The sequence below is a fragment of the Lycium barbarum genome, chromosome 1 (assembly GCF_019175385.1).
Source record: "Lycium barbarum isolate Lr01 chromosome 1, ASM1917538v2, whole genome shotgun sequence".
Lineage (NCBI taxonomy): Eukaryota > Viridiplantae > Streptophyta > Magnoliopsida > Solanales > Solanaceae > Lycium > Lycium barbarum.
The window spans coordinates 31,679,455-31,690,784 of NC_083337.1; positions in this window are offsets into that span (position 1 = coordinate 31,679,455).

The window sequence follows — 11,330 nt, forward strand, 5'->3', positions numbered from 1 at the left end:
ATAAAATGGAATTGTGTGTTTAAAGGAATATTTCACGAACTTCAGAGCCGATACTACAAATAACAAGAGAAGAAAGGTGCTCGGGGAGGAAGAAACCCAAGGAGGGTTAAGGATGAAAGTAGGAAAGGTATACTAATGGGTTGGTTGAAAGAAGAGGAGATCATTTAGGAGTAAAGTAACTGGAAATCTTTAACCATGGGAGTAAGAAGGTTACTTTAATGAGTTGGCGGTAGGAAACTGATTACTCATCAAGGAAAGAGCGAGGACGATGAGTCGACACAATTGATTAGAAAATTAATGACATAGAGTAAGAATTTACGTGAAGACCGAGAGATTCGATCGTACAGGAAATGAATGAAATGTAAGGAACGTGCATGGAAAACCACCCGGCCGTAGCATCAGAAAAAAAGATAAAGGTTCGATGAACGAGGATAGAGGGAGTGTAAACTGTAAGAATTCCATGTTAAGAGCAAGAAGTAGTAGGACATTCGGAAAATTTGGATGCGCAGTTGCGACATAAACGCATAGTTAAGAACAAGTATGAGCAAGTGAGCTAAACGAGCGAAAGGACTAGTAGTGGATGGAAGGGTATGGAAATACTAACAAAATGATGATATAGACATAAATGGAAGAAGAACTCAGGGTAAGAAGTTTTAGAGATGTCATAAGTAGAGTCGGGAATAGAAAAATAAGGAGTAAGGTATAATCGAAGACTTCATAAAGGACGTGGTGAATCTCGACGTCCCCATTAATTTTCAGGTCCAGAAAATAGTTAGTCATAAAAAGACTGAGGTGTGAAAAGACGAAAAAAAAGGCATCGGAATTGGATCTAACCCTTATAAGTATTCCGATTGGATATAAGACTGTAACTAGCAAGAAGATAAACAAGTCAGACCATACGATGACGGAACCTCGGGTTTAAGAAGATCGTAAAGGACGGCAGATAATTGCCGAAGACGATGGACATTCGAAAGCTATTGGTGTATTGGGACCTCCTTAATAAGGGGGGAAGAGCATGCTAGACTTGAAAGGAGCTATGACGTTTCAAGCTCCAGAAAAGGAGATTTATTAGCTCGGGGCCAGAGTTCGAGGCGTATTGATGTATTGGGAAGGTAATGGAAGGAAGTAAAAACGAATTGACAATAAGTGTGTCATGAGGTAGACATAGGGAGAAGGTATGGGAGATAAATCAAGAAAGCACTTTACGCCAAGATGAACTATGATATGTTTAGACCATGGTTTGAATCCCTCATATCGGGCAAATTTGCGCCGTACCTAAGTATGCAGCGACATGTCTTAAAGGGTAATGAAAAGAGCAAGAAAGGTCTTCAAGCCAAATTCACAAAGGGTGATAGAGAGGATGACGAACCTAAAGGACACTCGGGATGACGACAAAAGGAAATTTTGCACTAGAAAGGATAACAATTGTATTAAAAGGAACAACGATGGGTAGTTTAGAAATTCCTGAATGAAAGAAAGAACGCTGCTCCTATGAATGGAAATAAAAGAGTTCACCGGATATTTGAAAATATTTCATGGATTGCTAGTTATACTGAACATGAGAGCATGTACTATGGAATTATATGAACTGTCAACTTGAAGCTATGCCCAGCTACAATTGTAAAGGGGCCACATCAGAAAGCTTGTTACATCCGGCATTTTTGCTTATTCAAAAATTCGAAATAATTTGACTTGTAATGAATAAGGCCATATTTAGACCCTACTTGGACCTTACTTGGGATGAATGTGTCGGCTATGAATACGTTGGTGTGGAATTACGAAAGGAGGCCAAGGGCAAAAATTGGAATTTTAGAAATTTGCTCCATGAATTACAATTAATTAGCCAACAATTGGGCTAAAAACAAAATAAGAAATAAGGCCCAAAAGGGAAGGCCCAACCGGCCATACAAGGATCCAAGCCCATGGATAAATTAATTTCCATGTGACATTATATAATTGTCCATATCCTTAGAACATTCAAGAACAAACAAGAAAAACCAAGAACAAAAGAAAGAAGAGGAGCATTTCGGGTGAGAGGAGAAAGAGGGAAAGAAAAAAGAAAAAAAAATTCTATCCCTTCAATCTTGAACCCAAAAATTGTAATTTTGGTGTAATACTACTAAGTGCAAGGTCCTCTACAAGGTGGTATAAGTATCTTGGCAAGAAAGTGATTTTTGTAGCAAGTGGAGAACTTGAAGGAAAGGTAAGAATCAATTCATTTTCTTATGTTATGATGTTTGGTTGATGTTGTGATATGTAGAAATGAGTAGAGTTTACGAAAATATGGAAGTTTGCAAAGTGGGTGTGTTTGTATGAAAGTGGCCGTGTATGTATGTTAATTTATGGATATAATGAGTTGAATTTTTATGTTGTAATCTAGTTGTGGTTATGGTGGAATTTGTATTGGAATTGAAAGTTGAAAGAATTTAGTGGAAGTCGGAAAAGTAAGGTGTGGCCGTGTGGTATTATGTTGATTATGGAATGTGAACTAAATTTTGTTAGTATGTTAATTGTGTTAATTGTGAAGTGAATGAAAGAGTAATGGTTTTTGTTGTTATGGAAAAATGGTTATTAAGTTGTAGTAGGAAAACATGCAAGTTTATTATAGCTTATGTAAAAATGGAAATGGAAGTGTTAAGAGGAAAATTATGATTAATGTTGATGAATTTGGAAGATGGAATTGTATAATGAACTTGTATGTTGAAGGTTGGGAAAATTGGATAAGTAGTAGCTTTATGGAAAGTTTGAATGTTTGCATATCTTATGTATATCGTGTGAAAATGGTATGGATGCCTCCGATGTATGTCGTAATGATTTTAATGGATAATGAATATGAAAATAATAAGTTTGGTTTGGAAATGTAAGTTTGAAACGAAAGATGTTTCGTTATGTCGAAAGATGGCTAGTGATGCCATAGTGTATGTCTCAATGTTTATTGTTGTTTTAATGTCATTTCTGGGTTGTTGTGTTGATGAGTTGAGCCGAGCTAAGTCTCGGGGATGTCGTGTATACAGAGGAAATGCTGCCGAAATTTCGGTAGGCAAGCATGTGTTAAGTTGGAATATTGAAAGTTTGAAACTAACAAATGGTAAACTTGACCATTTCTAGATTTTTGACGAGATTGGAGTGGAAGCCAAGCGAGCGTAAGGCGCAATCGAGGTATGTAAGGCCTTTCCCTTTATTCTTAGGCATGTTCTGGATGTGATAGGCTCGGCCGCGAGCCTTAAGTATGACTCCGTTCCTCGGAATTCGAGACGGAAATCCGCTCCAATTCCTTCAGTACAATTGAAACCCTTTTCTTATAAAATGCCTTCAAAGTGAACTTTTGCACAAAACCTTCCCAAACGGAGTCGGAACACTTCCAGATGATTATGGATGACCTCATAAGGTATACTATCGGTAATTTACATATGTCGCCTCGAGTTGACCCGAGGCGGGCCCACGAGGCCCGATACCTTCTGTATGATCTTAATTACCTTAATTCTGTCCGATTTTCTCAGAAAACATCTGGACTACTATTTTGATCATGATACGACTGTTTTTATACAAATCTTACAAAATAGTTTTTGACATTTGGAAATCTGGTTCTGGTTATAATCTATCGTGCCTCCCCAAGTGACGTGTAGGCACGTACCTTGAAAACTATCCGAATACTTGGTTCGATCGGCCAGTTGGCCTACTTCTGTTCTGTTGAGTCTGTATGACGATTTGTATGTATGTGGTTCCTCATTAATCAGTTCGTGCACATGCTATGATTCCTTTCACCGGATCCCGGGCCGGTACGTATTTCGTGCGGTGGGCCGCCGAGCCCCATATGTGAATTCCGAAGTATGATGTGTCCAGTTCCGGGGTACTGTGTTATATGTCCGTCCCCGGTTACCGAGGATATATTACAAAGTATGATGTGTCCGGGCTCGGGGTGCTGTGTTATCTGTCCGCCCCCGGGTACCGTGGTTATGTTATGATGAGTGACGGAGATCGGAGAAGAATTTCTGATATCTGACGTGTTGTGGTGCCAACGGCAGGAGTGGTGACCACGTTCTTGTACCCTATGTGTGATTTTGTCTGTCTGTATGACTTATGATTCTGTCTGTCCGTTCGGATTATCTGTCCGACTGGTTATGATTCTGTCTGTCCGTCCTGATTATCTGTCCGACTGGTTGTGATTTTGTCTGTCCGTCCGGATTATCTGCCCGATGGGTTACGATTCCATCTGTCTGTCTGGATTATCTGACCGACGAGTTTCTATTCCGTATGTCCGTATGGATCCCGATTCTGTATGTCCGCATGGACTCTGATTCTGTCTGTCTGGACTATGATCCTGTCCGTTTGTCGGGACTATGACTCTGTCCGTCCAGCTTATGAGCCTATCTATTATATTTCTGTGCTTCCGGTCCAGATCATGATTATGTTTGATATATTTCTGCTTTACATACTCGGTACATTTTTCGTACTGACCCCCGGTTCTTCGGGGGCTGCGTTACATGCCCGCAGGTACAGGCGCACTTGGTGATACGCCGCCAGTCTAGGGCTCGGATTCTGCTATCCTGAAGAGCTCCTTCGATCCGGAGCAAATACTTTTGGTATATATATCTTCTGTTATCTGTAGACTCTGTATGTATGGTATTTTGGGGTACGGCGGGGCCCTGTCCCGTCTTATGATTCTGTATGTCTGTAGAGGCCTGTAGATAGATGTGTGGGTTACAGGTTTCGTCTGTATGTTAGCCTTATCGGCTTATCTGTAAATGTCTGCATGTTCAGGTATATACATAAATATGTTCGCGCGCGTGCCGTATCTGTATCAGCCTGATTCTGTAAACATCTATTTAAAAAAAAAAAAAAACTGAGTGGTACGGAATTCGGTCAAGTAGGTATGTACGGGTACCCAGTTAGGGTACCAGTCGCGGCCCACGGGGTTGGGTCGTGACAAAGCTAATAAGGAATAATGACTGACGAAACGATCGCCGATACAAGGAAAACGAAAACAAATATACTGGTGTTGCAAGAGGGTCATAATAGAAGAATTGCCGTAGTCCTATGCTTCGGGGATTGTATTGATAGATGTGAGGGAAAGAAGTAAAGAAAAAGTTGTAGCAGGAGTTCAAAGGTGTTGTGAGCTATGAAAATTAATTGAACTCAAATTATAAGTTTGCCATAAGTATAACTGGACTGCAAAGGATAATAAATGACGAAAAAAACATCACGTATATACGCATTGCGGATAATGATATAACTGGCCTTATAAAGGAAAATGACCATTACACTCGCTAGCGACAGAGTTATGTTGGATAAACACTTACAGTGTAAGGGTAAGAGAGATAGCGACAAGATGTGAGGACAAATGAACCTGACCAATGAACTACAAGGAGTCAGTGCAGTGCATATCCAAGACCGACAGATATTGGAAGAGTAGCCCGAGATGGTACCGAAGGGATAAACGCAGAAGGGGCACCGTATATGAGAAAGGTAGCGGGTCACTAACAAGGAAACAAGGAATGAGAAAAAGAGAAATACTTACGGGATAATGATCAGTTACGGCACATCATGACAGGACTACAATATTGGAGACAAAACGAGAGCGAGGTGCTAGTTAATTTCCGATCATGTACATGAGGACAAAGAAGTGGAAGAAACTGACTGAAGTAACGAAAGAGTTAAGGGAGGATAAGAAGAAACTACACCAAGTTACAGTCTAAGCAAACGGTAATCGGACCCTAAGGGAAGAATGAAGGTTCTAAGGAATAAAAAAAAAATGATGTCGTGGGTTATAAACCACAACATTCGAGGACGAATGTTTCTAAGGGGGGAAGGATGTTACACCCCGTAACTTTTGTATGTTGAGACTCGTTGGGAATTAGCTATTCAATCGCAGACATCGGAGTTGGTATCGAGAAGATACAAGATCATAGGTGCTCGTGTTGTGATTATAAAAGTTCGAGTTCGCGTAATAGGTTATAGGAGGATTGGAAAACCAGTGAATTAAGGAGATTTAGCTTCCGAGGCTTTGAAAGAAAGTTGGGCAAGATTTGGTACTGAAATTTTGGTCTAACTAGAAGAAGGAAAATGTTTTGGCATATTAAGAGTTTTGAAGTAAAACAAAGGTCTAAAGTGAAGTTCGGGAAGTCTAGTTTTCAATGCAACAAACCTCTCCTCGATAGGACATCAGGGTAAGGAGATATGGACATTACAAGATGGGCTGGCAGACCAGGAAAATGGTCTGCGCGAACGCACAGAAGGCTAAGGGCCAATACAGCGTGAAAGCGCCACTACGAGGCACGAACGCGCTGAACAAAAAAAAATTTTGAGGCCCAGATTCGGGATGAAGGTTGTATTATAAGAACGTAATAATAACATACATATGACATCTGGAGACCATATGGTGTGAATTAGTTCATATGTTATTTGACGAAAAGCCCTCGTTGCTGCAAGCTAAGTGGGGCCCACACGTCAGAGTTTTATAAAGGAAATATGTAGAGATATATGGGTAGTACATGGAAAGTTGAGCAAGTCCTAAGAAGGACCCTTAAGCTAAATATGGGCATAAGCCCTCCAAAAGGACGATTAAAGGAAACATTTTCGGATGATCTGACTTGTAAGGGACAAAAAAATATTATAAGTTTTGAATTTGAAAACACACCAAGAATTAAAGTTGTAGATAATTGCATTAGCTTTCAAACCATAGGTCGTGGGCCCTCACACGATATCGGTATCAAGAGTTATGACCCATTTACTAAACGAAGGTGCAGGCAGAAAAACTAATGTTGCGCGAACGCGTCCGAAGGGGGCGCGAACGCGCAGAAGGAAAATTAAGTCGGTCCAGGCAGAACCTGGACCGTTCTATAAAAGGGGGAGGCCCCCTATTTTCACACAAAACACACCCAAAACTCCTCAAAACATCCAGAAAATTCCCCAACTCTCCAACATCAACTTTTTAGCCTGGAACCAGGTATAATTCCCAAATCCCGGTCCAGACGGCGTATAGTAGCAACTGGAAAATTGTGTATTAACGCGTTGTGGCTTAAGGTCAAGGTGGAGGAGTGAAGATATAGCATTATTATCGAGATAGAGGTATGAATCTCTTGCTATTAACGTTAATCTTAATTTATTTACGGAGAAGGAGTTGTTAAATTGTTGTAAATTAATTCTGTTGGTGAAAATATGAGACAAACACCATATGGGCTATTCTAAGGAATAATTTGATATGGGAAATGATGTTATTGATGTTGGTATTGTTATTGTTATGTTGATTGTTGAATTGAGAATTCAGGCTGGGCATATAAACAAGGGAGATGCTGCCCGATTTTCGGCAGAATATAGAATAGTATAATTTGAAACACAGAATAAGTGTGTGATATGGAGACTAACGTAGTGCGAATCCTCTCGAATGTAGATTTACGAGCTCGGACGAATAAGCGTAGCTAATAGGAGATTGAACAGGTATGTTAAGGCTCGTCCCTTTCTTTCAAAGGCATGATTCCTATGTTATGATCTTATAAATGTTTCCATATCTTCCTTGTTTTCGAAATTTAGGAGTCTATGGTCCCAAGGCATGATTACTTTCCCGATAACCCGTCGATGTTTTCCAAAATGTTCGTATTTTTCCAGAACAGAGGTTTATGGTTTTGTAAGCTTTTATGACAACAACGATGACTATGTTTTACAATGACAATGAGGATGTCAAGGATGAGAATATTTCTGTGGCGACTATGATGAGAAAGGTTTTATGTTTAAAAGGTTCCATGTTTACGATTTCAACGACGATATGCGAATGTTGAGCTATTTATTGATCTCTTAATTTATTCATTGATGGTGACTTTATATTCTAAATCTTCCAAAGTATATGAATTGATGCCTCATGAGATTGTGATTTTATTTTATGTTCTCCCTAATGCTATTCTTCATTGATAGTCTCTCCTTATAACAATTGTCCCTTCAAGGTGAGACACGACGACCATGATGATTCCATAATATAATCGGAGGTTACTGACCTTACGTCACTCTGATGGATACATGACTTTCTTTGGGCTCTCTTGCATGCTGCTTATATGATATATGTATATGATATATGTATATGTATATGGGGAATATAGGGAAAAGGGACACATGTTGCGCTATAGATGCATTGCCACCTGGTCAGTTGGCGTAATATGATATGATATCATCCCGGACGCGGGATGCTCGGACGTGGGCCATATGTGGTTACATGAATCGGGGCCGACGTTTCTCGGCGACATGATATGTTCTATTTTCTATATATACGAAAAAGAAATGTTTTTCAAAATAAAGCTAGCATGCGTGGCATCCGCCCTAAGAGGCACTCAGATGTACATGTTACTCTTTTATCTTACGATATGCTCTATATTTCAATTTTGTTATTATTCATACTTTACATCCCTTATTATGTTACTATTCATGCCTTACATACTTGGCACATTACTCGTACTGACGTCCCTTCCTGTGGACACTGCGTTCATGCCTGTAGGATCAGGTAGCCAGTCAGGAGATTTGCTGCAGTAGGATCTCCCCTCAGTAGTAGTCAGTACGTTCCATTGATCCAGAGCTACAACCTTTGGGTATGCTTTTCCGTTACGTAAATACAAGGGTACGGCAGGGCCTTGTCCTGTCATTTCTACAGTTTGTATTCTATAGAGGTCTGTAGACAGTGATATGTAGTCTGATGTTATGTAGCCTCGTCGGCGTTTATTTTGTTGTACAGTATACATGTGCGGCGGCCAAATTGGCTCACGTTGTTATTATCAGTGTTTATGTTTATATGTATGTGTTGGTCGTGAGTTCCCGGTACGGTGACTTTTATGTTGGTTGGTTGGGAGACCGTATAGCACAGTTACAGATTGTATATGGGCCCAGGACAGTCAGTGAGAGGTAAGTACAGGCATAGGAATGCTTGACCAGCAATGGTCGGGCACTTGTCGCGGCTCATAGATTTGGGTCGTGACAGACGGAGCGTCGATCGGATCGACGGAGTCGTTAAATTTCCAGTGAGCAACCTTTCGTTTCCTTTCATTCTACGGTGAGAAGGACGGTCCGTCAAACTGATCTGTCAAATGGTCTTCGCGCTAACTCAATTCTACGGCACAATCGACGAATCGTCGGCCCGTCCGACGGTACAAAGAACGACCGTCGAACCCCCCTTTCGCAGAACTGCAGTGAAGTTTCATTTGACGAACTTTTCTCCCTTGCCTCTAACTTCTTTTGAATCTTAATTAGAATCATTAAGCATCCCTTCTTACTTGTAGGGAAATCATGTACACCTTAACTTACGTTAGTCCATTCACCGCTCAGCAACCCAAAGTTCCGAGGTGTAACAATATCATTATATGTATATGTATATGTATGGAAAGTTTTCTTTAGAAGAGGGTTAAGTAAGCATGATGAACGTCTCAAGAGGTATTAATGGCCCTCCTATTTTATGTTATCCTTTATAATTTTATCATGTTATTACTCATGCTTTACATACTCAGTACATTATCCGTACTGACGTCCTTTTGTTTGTGGACGCTGCGTTCATGCCCGTAGGTAGGCAGGGAGATAGACTCGACCCCTAGGCTGCTTCATCAGAGATTGCATAGCAGTGCCCCTTTTGATCCGGAGCTGCAGTAATTAGTACTATTCTTTTGTGTACATATGGGTATGGAAGGGTCCTGTCCAGTCTTTATGATGTTACATACTCTTCATAGAGGCTCGTAGACAGATGTGTATAGCTAGATATCCCCCAGTCTTGTTGGCTGATATTTTGTATATCATTTTGATAGCCTTGCCGGCTTGTGTATATATGGGCACTGTTAGTGATGTTTATATAATTGCGCCTACTTCCGATGAAGATTCGTGTTATTTGGCACATGGTAATTATAAGCTAGTCATAGGGCTCACCTAGATGTGATTATGAGGATATGTTAAGAGGTGCTCGGTAGGTTAGCTCCGGGTGCCCGTTATAGCCCCCTGGTTGGGTCGTGACAAAAGTGGTATCATAGCAGTTCGTTCTAGGGTGTGTCTACGAGCTTTGTCCAGTAGAGTTTTGTTTATGAGTGTGAAGCACGCCACACTTATAAACAGGAGGCTGCGGGCATTTAGGAATGATTGAGCTTCTTCTTCATCATAGATCGTGCGATAGAGCTATGATATAAGGATTTCCCTTTTCTTAACCGTGTGTTATGTTTTCAGCGATGCCTGCAATGAGAAAAGCTACAGCAGCCCAAAAGGGCAAGACAGTGGCAGGTAAGAGAATCGAGCGGGTATCGCCGGCAGATATAGAGGAGGGTGAGTCACATAATGAGGTTCCATCTCGGTCCTCTCCCTCATTGCCTGCTTCAGAGGAGCATGAAGGAGCCTCAGCTCCAGCTCCAGCACCCCCCAGTCCCTGAACCAGATGCCTCAGGCCAAGAGGTGAAATAGGTCATCTATTCGCTGACTCAGTTAGTCATGGCTCATGCCCAACGGCAAGGTACGGGTCACGGTCATAGGGTTGTCAGCGCTAGAGCCTGTGCTTTTATTAGTTTGAACCCTCCCGAATTTTTTGGGACAAAATCGGATGAGGATTCGCAGAGCTTCATAGATAGAATGTTGAGAACATTGCGGTTAATGCACGGTTCAGATGTTGAGTCGGTAAAGTTGGCCTCCTATAGATTACGGGATGCTACGGTTCATTGGTATACGGTTTGAATGTCTTTTAGAAGAGACAATGCACTTCCACCGGTATGGCAAGAGTTTGTGGACGTTTTCCTCCGATACTATTTGCCACCAGAGGTTCGACGGGCCGAACCGGACAAGTTCTTGAATCTTAGACCGGGGAATATAAGTGCCCTAGAGTATAGCCTCCGCTTCAATTCTTTGTTTAGCGTCACGACCCAAACCGATGAGCCGCGACGAGAACCCGACCACTCCTGATCGAGCACCCCTAAAATCACTCCCACTCTGTACTAAAAATCTTTGTGGCCCACTTTGACTGATATTCCACTAGTACCATTCGCGGTAGTATTTATACGTTAGATCTTATCTCATAATTCCACAAAACATGCATATGGATATGTATATGTAAGAATACTAGCAGAGGATGACAACGCAGACCAACTTGGTCACCGTATATACTGTTCACAAAATTAAGAGACAACTGAAAGCACATCACGACCCCCACTATATATATACACTGTCTACAGACCTCTATAGAATATAGACTACAAAAGGACAGGACAAACCCTGCCAGACCCATATATGTACATGACAAAAGGCATACCAAAGGGCTAGAGCTCCGGTCCAAATGGAGCTTGCTGGCTAGAACTAGAAAGAGGTCCTACTAGTCTGGCTCACTCGGC